Below are 20,817 nucleotides of genomic sequence, written 5' to 3' on the forward strand. Positions count from 1 at the left end.
AATCTCTTTTAATGTGGACAGGATAACCATATTTTAACCAAGTGCTGAAATGAGGTTAACCAAAAGAGAGCAGCTGGTATAAACATTTTTTCACCCTTTTAATCACTCAAACCTTCCCTCAGAATAGACCTTTGAAGAACATGCTCCTAATGTTTTGTTGGGTTGGTGTACTGCATGAAAACAGAGACAATAATTTAGGACTGGTTTTATCTTTACCCTTGAAAATCTCAGTGTAGTATTGAGCTAGCAACCAAAAGTGGGTGGTTACAATGAGATTCCCTGGTGTGTGAGTGACATCTACCTGAATGATGTTCCTGAAGAATGTAAATAAATTAGACCTAAGAATGGGATTAGATAAAACAAGGAAAAAAATACTTGAAAGTAATGATAGAATATTTTTGAAATGTAATAAAAAAAGTAACTGATAGGAAGCAGGTTCACTTAAATATTGCCTGTAAGAAAAAGTATTCCATCAACACTGGCAAAGCAGAAGGTAAGTGCATTTTTATTGTCTTAATTTTGATATACATAACACACAAATAGGAAACAAATAGGTTGCACAAATAAAAAGCAATCCACCTTTTAAAACTTCCAGGGATTCTTTTGGTTGGTGGTAGGAGGGAAGTACTGTATGGTAGCTGGGCATGACACAGTCAGAAAAAAAAAAAGAAAAAAAAGATAGAATTAATGAGCTATTTGGTATGAATGTGTGCGTGTGCCAGATAACCCCTAGACCTCAAAACCTTGTTTAACTAAGCAATAGCAATTTATTGCCAAGACATGATTTATTTGCTTACAATTTTAAAACTAACACTCTAAGCAAAAATGCCCATTTGCTTTCTTTCCTCAAACCATTTTTCAGGTGTTTTTCCTGCAGCTTTCTTCATTTCTATGCCATTTTTTCTGGCTTCCCACTGAATTGCATGGACAGATGTTTCTGTTAAGCAATGCTTCATACCAGGGACTGACTTTGAGCTTGAGTTCACACCCAATTCACTGCACACACACAAGCTGGGGAAGTCTGTAAGTGCAGAGAAAACCACAAAAGGGCTGCTTCTGGTCATCAGTTAATTAGGTTAAGTAGAGAATTATTAACTGATGTGCTATTATTTTTAACCAAGACATGACCTTTCTACGAAAACTAGAAAGAGAATCTTAAACATACCTAAACATATGCAAATAAAAACCACTGGAAAAATGTAATGAAAACGTATTTACTCTTTAGAATTGTCTTAAAATTACCTCATAAAATACTTATTTTGTCATTAGGAAATATTGGTTAATAAAGAAATATATGGCTCTTCCTTTACATTAGTACATACTTTTCATTAAGTCAACCAGGATGGAAAAAGTACTTGCTGGCATGAAGAATCCCTAAAGAGAATGAGAACTTTACAAACACACAGTGGGGAGCAGTGTTTCATAAAGGAAAATTCCAACAGCCAAATAGTGGTCAGAAAAGAGCATGAGAACTCTTTAGTACACATCACAACTGCCAGCACACAGCCTAGGCAACTTCTCTAAGTCTCCTAAAAATGAGAACTCCAATCCCTTCAAAATATGGATGACCTTCAAACTGCACAAAATTATTAACCTGAAGATTTTTAGCTGTCTATGTACATCAGCAAAATAAAATACCTTTCACACTTCAGGGTAAACTTTCCAACTGAACAAGTTTGGATGTGAGCCAGGAAATACTTCTTTCTAGAGGCAGATTTGTTCAATAGAGAGAAGAAGAAAACTCTGAGAAATCTTGAGTATTTTCCAGGAAATATCACCTGAGAGTACAAAACGTTATTCCTCTTGGCTGCCAGGAAATACCACTTGCTGATGCATTGGCATGTTACCTTTTAGGTAAAAGGCAGCAAAAGATGAACTCTCTGTTGGTGGTAGAGCAAGGAATACCACTGCAGTCAGTTTCTATTCATTTTATCAAAACTAACACAAATGGTAAAATAACAGAATTTGAACCAACAATGATTCAGGTAATGGTGTCCAAAAAATACCCAGTGAAACAATCTTTACTTAAACTTACAGGAGAACATGTCTCTAAACCAATAAAATCAGAGTTGGATTTGACTTTGTGACTTATACACCAACAATCTGGAGAAGGAGATTCTATCCATATAAGTCTTCATAAATGTTTCATGATTCTTGAAAAAAATTCTCACTGTCATCTAAAAGTGTTTCTTAATTTTCATAAACAAGTCACAGACAATTCCTGAATTTTAATTTTTTCTTGTTCTTGTTTTTTCTTCAAATCAAGTGAAATTGGCTCTTCCAAAATGAGCACAAACTCAACAATACTCTTGTATTTTTGTATGCTATGCTCTGAACCAAGAGCAGTTAGAACAAAATGTTGTGAACAACTGGAGCCTTGTGGGAAGAAAGCTGCAAAATTTTCAAGCACATTCAAGCATTAATTTTCTTTGCCTTAAAGGGAAGAAGAAAAAAATATGTATTGTTAATAAAGGAAAAAATTCTCTTCTGATTTCAATAGTGTTGACTTAGCCATGCAAAAAGAACTACTTTAAAGGTACTATTAACCAGAATGTAGCATGCAGGATCACAGAATGGATAAACCTGGAAGGGACCACAGTGGTCATCTGGTCCCACCTCCATGGGATGGGACTGTGGATTTCATTAAGATACCCTTTAAATAAAATACACAGTATTCCTCTACAAGAAATGTTATTAATTAATAGATGCATGGATTTCTAAAAAGTCAGCTATTGCTTTATCATGATATGAGAATTTGATTTAAAGAAAATATTGTTATATCTAATTTTTACTTAAAAGCGAACATCAGAATTTTCTGTAATTGGGATACTTGAACTGTTGTTTTTCTTCATTGGGGATACATGCTTGAAAAGATGCATTTCCATTATTTATTTAATCCAATGTTTTACGTAACATTTATCTTCTTTCAATCATAACAAATGAAAGAACAGTGCAGTAAATACACTCGAGGCTGAAGATGGCAATATTAAAGATTCTATACATCCTATATACATATACATTAAAGATCCTATATATATGATTTTAAGGGATATTGGCATGGTACAGAAACAGCTTCTGCTAACATAATTACCAAAAAAAAAAAAAAAAAAAAAAAAAAAAAAAATTCAAGTCCTTCTCCTTTAAAGACTTTGAAAATGTTTGATTAAACAAATTCTGTTTCGCATCACTTGGATGCAGCCATGTGAACTGAATCTCTAATCAGGATCAGAAAAACAAATTATAACAGTAACAAAAGCAAAGCTCTGCTATGCAGTTGTTAGGAATAGTTTCTAAGTGCTTTACTTAAAGTGGGGTTCAACTTTGACAACATTTTTATAACAGCTCCATTGCAGTCAGAATAAGGATTTGATGGATTTAACTTGGGTCTACTACTAAATTCAGAGGAGGTGGGGGCAAGGAGGGTTGTCTTGTTTTTTCATTTTTTGACGTTTAACTGAGAATATTTTTATGACATATAAAGTGTCCTTTTGTGTTCATGTCCACACTGCAAAGCAGGCCTAGATCAAGAAGGAAATATGAGGTGTTTAATTCTCAGTATTTTCCATGTTCTCAAAAAGCACCCAACAGCAGCTGTCCAGGAGTGCTGGGGAAGGAGGCACACCCATCATGTTACTGAAGTTGTGCCTGCTATCAAGGAGTGGCCTCAGAGCTATAAAAATGGTCTCTGTCAATCCATCAATCTCTTGGATCTACCAACACTACAGAAACATAAGAGCCTTGGTCTAACTGTGGTTAGACCTGCCACAGTCTTGCCCATAGCTTTGATTTTCAAGTGAACAAGTTCAGTGGAGGAAGTTTCCTCCCAGGTGCTTATCTGAGCTGTGATTGCCAGCTGAACCACTCTGCAGTGAGTGGCTGCATGAGCCAAGGTGACTGCTTGGGTGCCTCTCTGTGCTCAGCACTCCCAGAGAATTCACATTTGCTGACCCTTTGTAAGGAATTAAAAAATTTAAATCAAAAAATTACGTGAAGGTGTGCGAGTAGCAATTTTGACTAGTTATTAACATGAAACAGCAGAAATGAATCACTAGTTTAAAATTAAAATTAAAGAGTTAAGACAACTGTTGAATAGCTGGGATTCTGAGGAAAACTGTCAAGAAAAGAGGGAAAGAATAGAAGATTCTCATCTAAACAGCTATATTTAGTGCAGCAGCAAAGGGACACACAATCTCCTTCTTTTTTTGTCAAAATTTGCTTCACCAAAAGCTGTTCTCACAAAAAGAGAAGGGCAATTTTCTGTATCAATCAGCATGCATACACACAATACTTATTAAAATAACACTCCTTTAATTTCCCCACCATATTCATAGCATTTCCACAGTCTCCTGACCTTGACTCTGAGCACAGCCAATTTGACTGCATATCAAAGGAAACCGGCTTCTACAAGACCCTCTTTAATGTTGCCCAGCAATTCTCCTCCCAAGAGCTGAAAAGCTTCTTTCTTTGCTCTCACTGACTCAGAGCTGTCAAAGCAGTGTGAGGCTGTTCTTCACAAATCAATAAACAGGAAGATCTGATCTGCTTCTAACAGCTCCTGAATTCAGTCACTCACTGCTCCTTGTACATTAGGAGATAAGGATGGATTTAAATAAGCACACTTTGTGCTGTTAATGAGGAACAGCAGGGGGGGAAAGGCAATTGATAGCCATTGTTCCCAGCTGCTGAAGTTCAGGTTTAAGTCTTGACATTTACTGAGTTGAAAAAACAGCTAAGGACAATTAGTTTTCTGGTGAAAAGTTCAGTGTTCTGAAATATTTTGGGAACGTAAAAATGTGCTTATTTTCCACATTAAAGAAGAAATAGATAAGTACAATGCTATTTGCATGCATTTACAGCTGTTACAAAGACTAAATTCAAGTTTCTGGGTCATGGTGGGACTGTATACTTCAGGAGATTGAAATCTGAGTGACTTCATGCAATTCACTTTTCAGTAAAAAATCCCAAAACATAAGAAATAGTAGAATACATGCATTGTACTTTGACTGCTTTTTTATATTTTTAAATGAAACAAGAACAAAATGTAATATAAATTCAGGAAACATCTTAAGCTTGGGGCACAGAGCCTTAGAAAACAGTAAATAAAGGAATGATATTGAATTAATATGTCTACTGTGAATAAGCAGCTATCACTTCTTAGGCTTTTGTTTTATAATCCTAAATCTGTGCACTTTGGCCTTTGTGTATCTCTATGCCTGAGGAATGAAAGCTAGGTCTTAAATTTTAAATAACAAAAACATCCAGATTTGGAGAGAATAAAACAGTTGTAAACAATGTGAATTCTTAAGAACAAACATTTAGGAAACAATTGTCTTAGAAAATGTTACTTGTTTTGGATAAAAGACATTCTCTCAGGGAGGCCTCTCATTTGATATCCCATCATACAAGCTGGTAGAGGTTCTGCAAGTCCTTTCACATCACTTATGTTCCTCATTTCTATTCATGCACTTTTATTGAATATCAAATATTTTATGAAATTGGTATGAGCTGAGCATGGGCTCAGCCTTTCAAAAGTAATTGAAACTGCTTTGCTGCCCTCCATTCTGGAGCATTTCTTAACAAAGCTTTCAAATTCTTCACTGTCCAACCACATTGATTCTTTTTTAATATTGCTTTTTGTATGCAATTTAATCAATATCAACTATTTTTTCTGCCAGATTCCTTTTATAGTGTACCAATAAACTAATTGTACAAACATTGATATTTAGCAACTATTCTTCTCAGAAAGCAGCACTACACCAATTAAAAAGTTTACAATTTACATTAGCTTCAAATTCAAACAAATAATTATCCATAGACACCCTGTAGCAGATTCCAGTCCAGGTGGGCTGTGGCTTGCCTAAACACATCTCTATACTCTTGGACAGTGCTTCTATATTCCTCCCAGTTTGCCTGTCCAAGCTTCCTCTTTCTGTGAAGTCCCTTTTTTTATGTCTGAGTTTTTCAAGGAGCTCCTTGTTCATGCACACAGGACTCTTGGCACTCTTGCTGTTCAGGATAGACCAGATTTGAGCTTTTTAGAAAGTGATCCTTCCTTATCTATGAGTTTTGAGCTTTTTAGAAAGTGATCCTTCCTTTTCAATGAACTTTCTTGGACCTCTCTTGCTTCCAGGGGTTTATCCCGTGGGATTCTTCCAAGCAGATCCTGGAGAGGACAAAGTCTGCCCTCCTGGAGTCCAGGTTGTGCTCTCTGGTCACTGCTGCCAGGGATGCCTTTGGCTTTCACCTCCCCAGGGAGCGTTTCCTTCTTTCTGAGTGTGAGGTCCAGCAGAGACCTGTCTGCACTGGCTCCTCCATCAGTTGTGTCAGGAATTTCCCAGGAACTCACTGCAGTGCTCACAGCCTGCTGTGCTGTCTCTCCAGCAAAGAATCAGGCTGCTCCCCCATGGATGCCATTTCTCCTTGCTTGTAAAAATCCTCAACCACATTCTGCAGGGTTAGGTGGCCTGCAGCAGACACCCACCACAGTGTCACCTGTACTGGTCTGCTCCTTAATCCCCAGCCATAAGTTCTCAAGGGTTCTTTTTCCAGCATCTCATTCCTAGTTTAAAGCTCTTCTGTATCTTCTATATGTCCCCATAAAATAAACTCCTTAGAGCTCTGACTGTGCAGACCTATGGATCCAGCAATTTCTCTTCTGTCTTCAGCAGAAAGCTGAAAGTATATATGCTGTTAGTTCTGAATTGTAAGCTGGGGAAAAGAGAAACTATAATGTACAGGCTACCCTGAACCTCTGGTAGGTTATTGATCTTCAAATGAATCTAACTTTGATGCAGTTTGGCATTTTCAAAGTCAGTGGGATCCTGGGTGCCTGCAACTAGGGAGAGAATGTGTCCTGTGGTAAGTAAAACTGTCTAGTGAGGATCTCAGCATGGCATATATTCTTCCTGAGATCAAATCTGACTTCTGAGATCAAGGCACCTGCATACCTTCATACTGTATGCTTTGAAATGTTTCCACATTTTTTTTTATCTTTTTTTAAACAACATTCTATCGATCCTTCAGGATTACACAACATCCATGTAATTTTTAGGTGGTATATTGTGGTCATCTCTAGGCCCCACAACCAAGACAAACCTGGATCAGCTGCAGGGAGCCTGAAGGAATTAATAGGAACAATGGTGCCGACAGCAGAGGGCTGAGTGAACAATTTTAATTAAAACTGTGAAACAGAAGTCTTAGGGAAGCAAGAAACAGAGACAAATCTGAAGTGAGTCCTCTGTCTTTGCACTATGAATGTCACAATTTCTGCTTTGTCAGTGATATTAAATCTTATTAAATTGTCCTAGAACACAGGGCATTTGGGTTATAAATTATGATAAGCATTATTCACAAGAAAAAAATTACACTATGTGTTTTTCTAGTTACTTATGTTAAATAGCATAAGGATTTAGGAAAAGGCTAAACCATTAATTATGATTCTGTGGTTGCTGAAACATGAGTCCTTTTAGGCTCTAACCACCTACTGTTCCTACCCTGACAAGGTTGTTTGATAGATGTGTTTTTTCAGGCATTTTCTCTTCACTTTTTGAGCATGCACAGAAAATAACATTATGTGTAACACAGTTATATCTCCTTAACATGCAACCATAAATACATAAAAAAGAGCATTCCTGTGGCCTTTTTTATTTATTTTGCTTCTCTGATAAAACCTGCTATTTCTTATCACTACAGTTTTTATACTTTTGAAATAGAACTGACTCCTTTCTATTCTCTTTTAAAATATTTCTAAAAGATTTTTAAAAAGTGCTTTTTTGTACTTCATTTGAAAATGCTCTTTATTAATGTTTCATAATCCATCCCTAAGGTAAAGCCACACTCTTAACAAGATTTTATGGTTATTTTCATATTCCTTTACCCCGTTTCTTATTTTTTTCTCTCATTAAACTAATAATAAAAAAAAATTAATGCTGCACTGAAAATACCATTTGTTTCTAAAAGGTCAGGTAACATATACTGTTTTTGTCCCAAGGGAAATGGTTCTTTGGTGACTTAGGGAACAGTAGGCAGAATGTCATGCAAGGAATGTTTTATATCTGCCCCAGAACAAATGCCTTTGCAATAATCCTGTATTGGTTGAGCATCACCAGTGAAGATTATTCTTTTACAGTTCAAGTTACATTCCCTTACTTTCACTGATCTTTCATTATATTAGTTTTATTGCTTCTTTCCCCCACATTTGTGAATTTCTAGTGCCATTACTAGCATTAGTTTTGGGAATAGTTGCTCATAAATGCAGGTAAGAATTCTCATACCATGAACCTGTATTTAATGCAGGTTACTTCTAAAAGAAACAGAGGCTTCCATCAGTATTGTCTTTATTCACCACTACTTTTAGCTGATTATCATTTCAAAGTTTTTTCTCTCACCACCTTCAGCTCCCTTCACTCATTTGCCCTCTGATTCCTCTAGGATTACCATCCCATTGGTATTCAAGACTTTGATGTTCAGTCCTGTCTTTTCCACCCTTCCCCCATTCTTATCTTCTTAATTTTTTTGTTGAGCATCTTCATTCACTTTTATTATTTCGATTCACACTCCCAAACCCATGTTTCTACCCTAAATGTAGTGAAAATACATTTTTCATAAGTGGTAATACACCTCTCAATTTTATCCAATTATGTTTATAAATAAGAGCTGAAGAATTGCTTAGGCTGTGCTGCTACATATGTAGTACCATGGAAAAACATATACAGGGAACTCTGTGTGAATTTTGTACATTCTAACTCAGTAGTTGTAAGATGATTGAGCTAAAAGCCTTTTCCTCAATCAGAAATTAAGAAAAATATGCATCTCTTGAGACAATTTTGCTTCTACTAAGACATACACCTCAGAATAACCCTGTAAAGATATGTAAAAATGTGACTTTTATAGAGTTTAGTTTGCCTAAGAGAGTTTGCATGCCAAGGGGGAGGACTTGGGAAGATGGAAGCATGGAGGAGGAGGGATACAGAAGCCTCAGGAGAAGGTGGAAGGTAAGACAAATATATTCTTTATAGGGGTACACTCTAGAGTAATAATGTACAAAAAGGGTTCTACATGCAGCAGCTGTTTTTTTAGTCCTCTCTCTCTTCCATGTTTTCTGCTCTCTCCTTCTGTTCCTCTTTGAGACTTACACCAATAATGATAAATCTGTTCACTCTATGTAATCCTTAGTCCTAAAACCACCCCAAATACATCACATCATTGGTTTCCTTTTTAGCTGTGCAGGGTGAAACAAGTAGGACAATGACAGTCTGGACAGTTTTATTACAATGTGATCTATTCACATTATTTGTTTGTTTCATCCCTATTCTCTCATCTGGAAATCTCTAGAGTGTAATACTCTGCTTCAAGATGACTGAAACTACTTTGTCAATCAAGTGCTGACACGGCATGAAAAGAAAAGCTTCATTTCATGAGATTATTGGCTGAATGGGTTAAGCAAACTTTTATTTATTGTTCTTGTCCAATGAACCTTTCGAAAACAGAGTCTCAGTCTCAATGCCTTCTGCAGAATTTTCCATACCCCAGCAGCTGCTCCAGCTTGGGAGCAACCACACAATCAGTGCTTGATGCTCCCTGTTATCTGGCACTTCTTTGAATACTGCTACAGCTCCTGATTTTACACAAAAGCCTCTCTTTCTCCCTGGGGAAGACATGCATATGGCATGCTGAAAGATAATAAAATTACTTTAGGCAAATAACTGTTCAAATGGGAGCAATAGCTGATAGAATTGATATTGTGCTGATTGAAGATAATGGCAACACTGCTATAATAGTGTGATATGACTAGTGAGAGGAGCTGCCTTCATTCTGCAGCTGGCCAAAATCTCTGTATTTATGCTTCTTAATCTGTGAGTAAATTCAATTGACATGAAAGCAAAACCTGAGTTATATATAGCCCAGACTGCTAAACCAAAATATTAAAAAACTCTAATTTAAGTTGGAAGATACAGTCTCTGATTTCCAGTTTCTTCTATTTGAGAAGAAAAGGTGTTTATAACAAACAAATGAATAAATAAAGCTGAGTCACATTTTTACTGAGGATTTAGAATGGTACATAGTGAAGGTTAAAAGCTGTCCTGGCATGAAGGATCACAGTGTATGCATGCAAGCAAGAAAACCATCACTTCATGTGTGTCAAAAAACCCCATTATCATATATTGCACTTGGTAAGGGCCATAAATTTTGTTCCAGTAATTCCAGTTTTCATCTTAAATCTGTTTTCATTAGCCCTTTATTTGAAAAGCTGAATACCCTATTTACCACTATCAATCTGTAAGGATCTCAGATGATGCCAAAAATGGTTTTTCTCAACCCCCTGATCTATCCACATCACAGATTCATGTGAATCCATGAGCAGAGAGGGAGGGCTCTTCCTTCCCACTGGAACAAAGCTCCAAGGTGCAACCCTGCAGGATGGGGTGGAGTTAAAGCTAAGATTTTGTATTTCCAGGAAAACTGTGACTGGTCTGCACTGACCAGTGCCATTTCCAAGACTTCATACTGGTGCACACATTAAACATACCTTTTTTCCATATCAGTTAAATGAACAGAACAAACCTACACATTTTGTGGTAGAGTTGTTCAAATATATTTATCACCCACACAGCTTCAACCATGAGAAATAACATTTCACCTCCAGAAAATAAATCACATTCTGAAAAATGCTTTTGTTGTTTATTATTGAATGCCACAAAAACCTCTCTTAAGTTTGCCAGCTTATTTTTACAGCTATCTGTTTTTTATAACTCCCTCCCAGCCCAAATAAATAATTTATTTCTGTTTAGGCTTGCCTTGCTACTCATCTTTCTAAGAGAATTGGGGAATTCTAAGAATAGAAGAGATCTTGGAGAATTTAGACAGTAAGAAAGATGGAGATCCTGAGATGAAGTGCCACTGAAGGGGAATGCAATTCAAGTTTGTGAAATGAGGAGTAAGAATAAGAGAGAAGCAAAGAAAAGGCTTCCTACACAGACTGAAGCCAGACTCAAAACCTGAATTTGCAGTATCTGTATAGCACCACCACATAATCCACTGACAGGCAGTTTAATTGGCAGTTACAAAACTTTAATTTACCAAGTCAGAAACCCTTTCTGAATGTCTAACTCACAAGCTATTTTATCACAGTGACAGTTTGACACATGGCCTTCAAGCTAGGTAAATAAAGGAACAAATTAGCATTCTCTTGAAAAAAATCTGTTTATGAAAGACTTAACTATGAAGGACATGCTCAAGAAAAGAATCCACAAGACTACAAAAATAAAACCAACATGGTCTCATAACTCATAACACTTAAGAGTGATGTCCTTCAGTATTTCTATGAAAACACCTTTAAAAAGCAGTGAAAGAGCACCTTAAAACCAAATGTACAGTTTATGAAACAAGGATGGACTTGATTCCTTCAGTAAAACTGACACTGAATGCTAGAAGATCAAATGACATATTTTAATAAAAACATTCATTAATGCTTCTCAGATTGAAATTTATTTTCAGAGGTTATAGAAGGTAAGAAACCCACCCCAGGCAACACCATCAGTGCATGGCAGTGGCAGGTCCCTCCTGGAGCTGGCTGGCATTGGCTCTGTCAGACATGGGGGAAGCTTCAGGCAGCTTCTCACAGAAGTGCTGATTTCTCCTTCTCCTGATTTTGACCCATGAGCCATTTTAATACCCACTGAGCTTTCCCCTGTGAGGAGGGAACTGAAAGAGCAGCTTTGGGGGGCAGCTGGCATCCAGCCAGGGTCAACCCACAGGAACACATCAGGATGCCTAGGATTTCTAAAGAAATCTGAAGGCAGAAATAAATTTATGTAAGCTTTCAGACAAATTGTGTCAATCAGATCATCTGAAAAAGCAAATGAAATCATGTTTGTTCAATATACTATTTACTGCAATGAATTTATACATTTGAATGAGATATACAGAGGAATTTCAAGCTGCATTGAGTCTTGTGTAACTTAATTTAGAAAGGAATAATTTACAATCAGAAGTTTTCAAATGGAAAATACAAAGGTTTGACTGGGACCTTTTGTGTTCACAGTTACTTTTTTAACTTAATGAAATCCCCATGGAATAAAATTATGGATGTTGAGTCATTTAATTTTGAAACCTTCCCATCCTAGTAGGTCAGCTGCTCTCTGTTCATTCTGAATCAATAATGTAAGTTCTTACTTTTAGTGATATGTAGATGAAACTTTATTTCAGTTATATACATGGACATACAAATTCTGTTGGTCCATTTGTTTTACTTGTTCTCTTTGCCTACTAATATAATTTAGTTACATTAACTTTTTAAAGTTATTGCCTATTTAAATTTATCTCTTAAAGAAAAAAGTAAAACTCTTTGTAGGAAGATTTTTCCTTTTCCCTTGTCCTTCTTTCATTAGAGCTCACTCCCCACAGATTCTGTTATATCTTGTCTTTCCTACCCTGATAGTGTTTGCACATCTTCCATAGTCTTCCCTCACAGTCTCAGGAAAAAACCAAAACTCTTACCCAACCAAACCTCAGAGAGGAGGCATTATTCAGACAGTCTGTTCAGTCAGTAACTCCACTGTACAGTAAGATTCCTCTGAACAAACAAGTGCTTTGATTCACACTGCTGGGACAGCAAAGCTGGCCTGCAGTCCTGTGTCTGTAACTGCTGCTGGCTGCAGGAGCCAGATTCCACTCTGATGATCTGGAATTACTTTTGACTGGGTAATTTTTATCCTCTGCAGTTGCCAGCAGTGGCAGACATGATGCTGTAAGGTAGTTACAAATCCCAAAGTAACTTTCCAAACTACAGTTTGAGAAAACTGTAGAAGAGCTGGAGAACTGACCAGGGTGCAGTGAGAAGAAAAAACTCAGCTTTCCAAACCTGCAAGTATTTTAGAGAAAAACATCCACAGTGAAACAGGGGTTGCATTACATTTTGAAATATATGTCCTTTTAGACCATTCCATGGCATTTCCCCAAGGAAATACACTCTGTCAGTGTGTTTCTAGCTCAGCTGCCCATAGCATTACACTGCCTTATTATTTGGCATTTGTCTTGTACAAGAGAAAACAATCATGACAATCAGGCAGGAAAAAGGAGAGAAAAGCAACAGCTGAGAAACCAAGAGTACAGATCTTGTACTGTTAATGTTCATCATAAGAGATAACAACTGGAAGGATCATCTAACTTGAGAGTGCAGAATTTGGTAAAGGAAAAATACAACTTTCTGGGCTCATATGAGCAAAATGTACTCATTTCTTCATAGTTCAGATTCTTTTGAAAGACAAATTTGCAAAGAAATGCATATAACACTTAAAGAGGTAAATCCTTTCTGCTGTGACTCCCACTTCCAATACCAACAAGAAATTCCCCTACCTCCCATTTTGCTCCTCCTTCTCACCACTGCCAATACCCTATTGCATTCTGCTTGGGCTCCTGTTTTTTCCTTCATACTATCACATTCTGTGTGTTTTAATCTATTTAGAGTTTAAGAATTCTTTTTTTCTGTTGTCCTGCTTTCTGTGTTTTCTTCCTTTCTTCTCTAGCAGTCATCCCCCCACCCCTGGAAACATTCAAGGTCAGGCTGGTCAGGACTCAGAGCAGCTGGATCTAGTGGAAGATGTTCCTGCTCACTGCAGAGGGTCTGGAGGAAATGATTTTCAAAGGACCTTTCCAAATCAAACCATTCCATTATTCTACAGCCTCTAGATTCCAAAAATGCACTGCTTGCACTGCCTCATAGCAAGGTTATCCCTCATATTCTTTAAAAAGTGTGGCCAAAAATAAAACTGAAAAAAAGTTATTAGGATCTCTATTATGACAGCAATTTACAGATTTGACCTCTCAAAAATTTACTTTTCTGCCCACTCCAGTTCACTTTTCTTTTCAAATAGAAAAATTGGTAGTATTGATCCAAATAAATTGATCTGTATTGATCCAAAATAAAAATCATGGTACCTTGTCTTTTTCCTTTTTTCTTTGTGTTAATCTGAAATACTTCCCATGAAATGGGTAAATCCTTTCAATTCTATACAGAGGTAGTTGTTGGATTTAAATTCATTTCACAGTTGTTTTTTTTTTCCCAGACAACCATCTGTGTGCCTGTTGTGATAGCCTAGTATACTCCAAGAATAAATTATATACCTGCTTTTCAGATCTCAAACATATTTTTATTTCCCTTGTTGTCAGAAAATCTGTTTTGACATGTGAGCATAAACATATGGGAAAGAGTATGCAGATACAACAGCCTCTTTCCTTCCAAAATCATCCCAGAACTTAAATTACAACTATGCTTAGAAAACTTCACAAAAAATTATGGTCTAGTTAAGTACAGAAAATATTTAAAAAGTACAGAATTAAAGTTTTGCTGTTTTTCCTTCAATAAGACCAGCAGAAACATCATTCAATTTAAGCCATTTTCTAATTAGCAAAAATCTGAATGACCTGATGACCTTTGGAGGACTTCTGGAATATTTTGGATGGAATACCACACTTTTAAACAGGCAGGGAGTTTTTGTGTTTGTTTTTTCATCTTACTGCATAAGCTTAAATATGCTAAGGAGGACAAACAAATTCACTTCTAGAGAACTAATTCACACCAGGACCAGCATTTTTTGCTGTCTCTGATCCAGTGTAGGTTCAGTGGCATTGGCAGTGCACTTGTACAGCACAGTCATGACTACCCATTAAGTTACAGAAGTTACAGAAGTGAGGTATATCCAGAGTGATAATCATTCATGACTGCATTATAGTTCAAAACAGAATCAATAGCACTGGAAATGTGAGGAGTGCTTTCAAAGGTAAGTTAGGCTGACAAAAGATGCAATTTTATTATAGCCCTATTTTTTCCCTAGTCTTAGAAGTTTTAAATAAAACCTTGGACTTATTCAAACATTGCTCCCTTGAGAAAATGCATTACTAATCTCAACTCCTACATCACCAAAAACATTTTGCCTGCCAGTTTTCTGTCACTTTTACAAGCTCTTGAAATTGTTTAACAACAGAAGTGAGATTTTCTAATTAATTGGGAAACCATTCACCAACTCCTATACTACTGGCAGCTAACATTTCTTCCCTAATGGATTAATATTGCAGGATGCTAAAGTATTTACATTCAAAATGTTCTAGTCACAGTCTTTAGGAATTCTACATTTATATCATAAATGCAGACTGAATGAGCCATTTGTAGGTCTCCTTTTGTTGCCAGCATATATTAAATAGAGAATATTAGGAACAGTGGAAGTCATGCTCTAAAAGTTGCATTTCCCACACTATGAACTGTCATGAGACTGTAGAAATTTGTAAACCCAAAGCACATTACTGAGTAATCAGACCTGAATACTATTTAGTATTTTAAAGGGAAAGAAAAATGCACATCACAATACATTGCAACTTGCTCCATACTTGGTAGAAATACAAAGTAGTTTGACTTCAGCTGTGCTTCAGAGCTATAGAATCAGCTGCAGACTTGGTCCCTCTTTTGAATCCTGACCTTCCTGAGGTTTGACAGTGTACTGACATTTAAGTTCTACAAATGTTAAACTGGGCATTTCCTTCTCTGCTCAAGAACTGAGGCTGTGGCTGAAATGTTCCTGCCCATGGAGGCCATTAAACAAAACATTGCCAAGAGAGCTGCAAGATGGACTTTATTAGAATAATTAATAATGATTTAGTTAGGATAAACCTTCTTGATGGGATGGTACAGAAGAAATATAGTCCCTGGAATCTGACTGTAGAAGACACTATTTCTTTTATATTTTATATATATATACACACATATATACATGCTCTATACCAACCAGCTAATACAAAATATTAGAATGTGAACTTCTTTGTTAGAGCAGACAGCCTTTAAAATAAGTGCATTAAATTTTAGGAAGGAAAATAATAGTCACCAGTCTCTGGATTTGTAATTTTATGGCTCTAACAGTCTGCAGACATTACATCAGCTATCAAAGACACTACAACTGCAGCAACTGTCCCAGAAGCACCACCACCCATCTTATAAGTTGGCCAAGTAGGCTGAGATCATAAAGATGTTGTTCACTATTTCAGATGGGGAAAATGGCTCATGAATTCATGAATCTAACATCCTACCCAACTTACTGATTTATGCATTACTGTACATCTTCATGGAAATTTACACTCTTACTGCTCATTTCACTGGAAAATTAAAGAATACACACAAATCAAAATTCACTTCAAGCAACCTGTTGTACCACAACAAAGCAGTACAAAATAAACTCAGAAAGAAAGGTACCTCAAAAAAACAAGCAAGTAGGATTGTATGCTCTGTCTCAAATGTGTAACCTGACAGATAAGACACAGGAAGGACATGTAGTCCACTTCTATTTTGTTGTACAGATTAGAGACAGTGCATTACAGAAAAAAAAAAATGAAGGAACTCTAATGAATCAGATGAGAAAAATCAATGAAAATATCCAGCTGTGCTAGAAGGACATAAAGTTACCATTTATGCAATTGATGCATGCAGTGGGTGTTGGGAAGGAACAGTCTCCTTGGCAAAGTATCAGTGAAATTAATTTTTGAATTTTGAGGGAAATGTAGGGCAGTGGAAATAGTTTCAAGTCGAGGAAAGCAGATACTATTTGAAATTCAGAGTGCTGTCATTGAAAGAAAGTGTGCATTCAGAAATGGAACATAAGTTGAAATTACTTCTAATATTTGTGTAATGTTTACTAGAACATATATATTTTTGCTTCAGGTCAATGCAGCCTTACTGTGAAAAGAAATGGTTAACCTTCTCTCATGACTTCATCTCATGAGAGAAGATGCACAGTACAAGGTTTTATTTAAAGGGGAGAGGAGAGGAGAGGAGAGGAGAGGAGAGGAGAGGAGAGGAGAGGAGAGGAGAGGAGAGGAGAGGAGAGGAGAGGAGAGGAGAGGAGAGGAGAGGAGAAGAGAGGAGAAGAGAAGAGAAGAGAAGAGAAGAGAAGAGAAGAGAAGAGAAGAGAAGAGAAGAGAAGAGAAGAGAAGAGAAGAGAAGAGAAGAGAAGAGAAGAGAAGAGAAGAGAAGAGAAGAGATTTTCAACCACCACTTACAGGTTGAGTTTTCACATGTCCAGTCCTGTTTCAATATCCATGAACCAGAATATATATTTAGGAGAAAAAAAAATCCCTTTCTGCTATTTGCAAAAAGCGGGTAGAAATCTAGCAAAAACGTAAATACAGTTTGGGTTTTCTTTTTAGTTATTATTATGATCTGTTATTTCAGATTCCCATACAGGAAGAGTTATAAATTTTAAGGACTATCCCAAAAAATTTTCAATTAAATAACTAAATTAATGTAGAGAAATTTAATTAAAGCTACACTGGTTTTTACAAATACAGTTAATTAAGGTGCTATCTAAAATTAAATCTCACCCAAACTCCTTTTACATTGCTGCAGCTCATCAGATACAGATATAATTAAAATTCTAGAAGTTCACCTATGCATCTGAATACTCAAAAAAGAAAGAAAGAAAATCTGCAACCAAGACTTGCTGAAGGTTTGACAGGCTGCTGCTTTAATGGGATTTATACAGTCCTCAGAGTGGAAAGGCAGCACATAAAACCCCCTCAGAAACAAATCTAGGTTTTCAAATCTGCACAGAGTTTTTTGTGTAGTGTAACAGGCCAAGAACCTTTGAAGATTTTCCACAAGTGGAGGGTAACAGATTGACACGGCCAGGAACCAGGCAGATAAACCCTGCTGACTTTAAATGTGCCTTCCCTTGAAGTAAGCAGGAGCAGCACAGGTAAGGCAGAGCCCTTACTGCACTTATATCCAGCAGCAGATGTGGGCATCCTCTCAGAGGGAAAAATTGCTTTTTCATAACTGGAAAATCTCAGGTCTTCTGGTAGCCTGAATGATCTCCTTTCCTTTCTGGCTGGTTTTTTTCTTGCTCAGACCCAAACTGGTTTGTTTTATGGGTCAGATAAATGCAGATCTATTTTCCAGGTGACAGTGGCTCAAAATCACCATGCTTGTTTTGTATAAAAGGTAAACATTAAACACAAACATTTTAGGTGTTGGCTGATCCAGAGAATGAGATGTTCAGATGTCTGGGAGGTCTGTCAGTGCATTACTTAAGATCAGAGAGCAGCCCTTGAAGAGTTCTTTGCAGGGTGGGGAAAATATTAACTGAAATTCAGTTCAAGATTATTATTTATTTCAAATAACAGTGATTTCTCTATTAAAACAGGCATATGCTTTAGCAAAACAAATGATGACTGAACCAGTGCAGGCAGCCAGAACTCAAACTGGGAGCTGCTCATTTCAGCTCACTCTGAACGTGGCAGCAAGTGTGAGCACAGCAACACAGCACCCATGGGAGACCCTGCATTGGCAGATCCTTCAGGAGTTCTGAGAGCATGCAAAAAGTAAAATTACCCTCTGCTGTTAAAGGCACAAAGCTGAAATACACAAGAATGTGCCAGCATTTTCATGACAGGTATTTATTTTCCCTCTGTTAGCAAAAATATGCAGAGGATAAACACTGACCATATTTTTCATAATATGGCATGCATAAAATTCTCTCTTGGGAAAAACACAGATGGGAATCCCATGTCTAATGTCATGGAATTAGAGGGTTTAGAATTTAACCCCCCCAACCTTTATCTGAAAAACTTAATTTAAGCAGGAAGATGATTCAAGGGCCAAATATTTATTTCTAACGTTGCACAGGCATCTCTCTAGATAAATAAGAAAATCACATGCAATTCTCTTTAAAAATATAAATTTACATAGGTTTACAGACTTCCACAGGGTTTAAACTTAGCATCTGAAATACAAGATACAATTGCCATATCATTTTATGTAGAGTAAGAAAAAGGAAAAGAAAAAGCAACAAACATCCAGAGTATGATATTTATAAAATAAAATTTAAAAGACCTATGTGCTACCTTTTGAAGACCCATCTCTCCTTAGAGGAAAAAAAATCATTAACTTTTTCTTTTGTGTATCAAAAATGAATGTGTTTCCTTTCTTGCATAATAAGATCTGGAGAATCTACACAAATAAAAAAGAGAATAAAAATCCACAGGAGCTTGGAAATTGAGCAACCAGTGATAATCTATCTTTCTGCAGGCACTTGAATCACCCTCTTACCTTGAGCTTGCAGCAGAACAGGACCCTGGCAAATTGCTATAATCTCCTTTAACCCTAATCACCATTTTAATCAGAAAAAGGTGGGACAGCCTGGAATTTGTACAGCAAGCAACTGTCATTCTATTTGCTAAATATACAGTATGCAACTAAAAGGTTGAAATGATTCAAACTTTTATTGTCTTCAGAATATTGCATTTCAGCATTAGCAGTTGACAAGTAGAAGAAAATAAAGTTATGAGGCTGTCTGCTGTGAAGAGCTTTAGAGGTCTGCAGAGACTATGGCTGCATCTCTCACTAACTCTGATATTAAGAGATTCCTTGGGAAAGGAAAAGGTTGTGATTCATACAATTGCCAGGAGTAAAAACCTACCTCACCTTACATTGCACTTTTCCTCTCTCTATCCCTTTTATTTCTTCTAATTTCAGATTATAAATTTCCTAGCCGTGTTCTCTATTTATTTGTTTAATGATTTTCTTTCTAGCTTTTTCTTAATAAAGAGTGGTATGATTGTAGATGGTATGACAGACAAGGAGAAGTTATATGAAGAGGAAGAAAGGAAGCTTCAAGGAGAAAAAGAGCAATGAGAGAAACTAAAAAGAGCATCAAGGAGATTGTAGGCAAGGGAAGATTAAAGGAAAATGCAGCAGACAACTGTGATTTTTAGCTATAAAGGATTCAGCAGCTGTCATTAAAAACTTGCAGCTCTGCTTGAGACATATTGATCCCACTATTTCAATGTTTTCCATTCAACTTCCCTCTGTTTACTTCATATTATTGCAATACTCACACTAATACTTATCTCAAACAACTATTTACTTTTTTTGAAGGAGGAAGACTGTCCTGTATTTCTCCCTCTTTTCTTTTTTCAGAAAGGGCTGCTGAACTTTCAGTGCTGTGCTCACGTTGTCACTAACACACAAATATCAAAATACTTTTCAATTTAAAGAGGAGGGCAGTTTTTACTTTTCTAAATTTATTCTTTATTTATTTATTTATTTATTTTTTAATGAGAGCCATTTATACATACAACTTCTTTAATATTGTAGACACTTCCTGGAATAAGTATCCCTGTAGGGCTTGTGAAGATAACAGAGAAGGCAGTATCTCTGTATTTACACAATATTAGAGTTGTAACCAATCCTGGAAAAATTGTAGACCATCATTAGACAGTGTACAAATGGAGAATATTTGTTTCTAGGTATTTAACCCATTTTTCACGCAATATTCTTGTAATGATATAAAAAAAAAAACATTTCTAAAAATGAATAAACTTCTTTTGGTAAATACTAGCACTGTCCTTATCTTCCACCTGAGTGTACCTTAAGCTTAATTTTTTAAAGTTATCTCACAGCTCTTAATCACATGGGTCTTTTTAAATACCTTGTGTTAGAGAACAAAAATGCATGAAGTAGGATGATTCATGTCTGCCACATACCTCTTCTTGTAACACCCTTTTTAGAGGAGTCCTTTTTTTACATATTGAAGCCAACCATATTAGTTTAAACCATAGAATTACATTAGATTTTGGGCAAAAGGGAGAAGGGCAAAAAAAAGAAGAAAAGAGCACATTCATACAGTCCTTTGCTTTCAAACACAAAGCCAATACTTTCCAAAGGCTTTTCATTCCACACTGAGAAAAAAAATATCCCTTATATCATGTCTTCCCCTTTAGGTACATTAATGACATTTTTGTTCTGATGTGACTATTGTAAAAATCAAAATGCCT

The 20,817-nt window shown here is 36.4% G+C and overlaps 1 protein-coding gene across 3 annotated transcripts in view; it reads right to left on the minus strand.

Moving 5' to 3' along the window:
- DMD (dystrophin) overlaps positions 1 to 20,817 on the minus strand; it is a 1,135,346-nt gene that overhangs the window by 125,778 nt on the left and 988,751 nt on the right. The gene's annotated exons all lie outside the window — the stretch shown is intronic.

The sequence above is a fragment of the Oenanthe melanoleuca genome, chromosome 1 (genome assembly GCF_029582105.1).
Source record: "Oenanthe melanoleuca isolate GR-GAL-2019-014 chromosome 1, OMel1.0, whole genome shotgun sequence".
NCBI classification, from domain to species: domain Eukaryota; kingdom Metazoa; phylum Chordata; class Aves; order Passeriformes; family Muscicapidae; genus Oenanthe; species Oenanthe melanoleuca.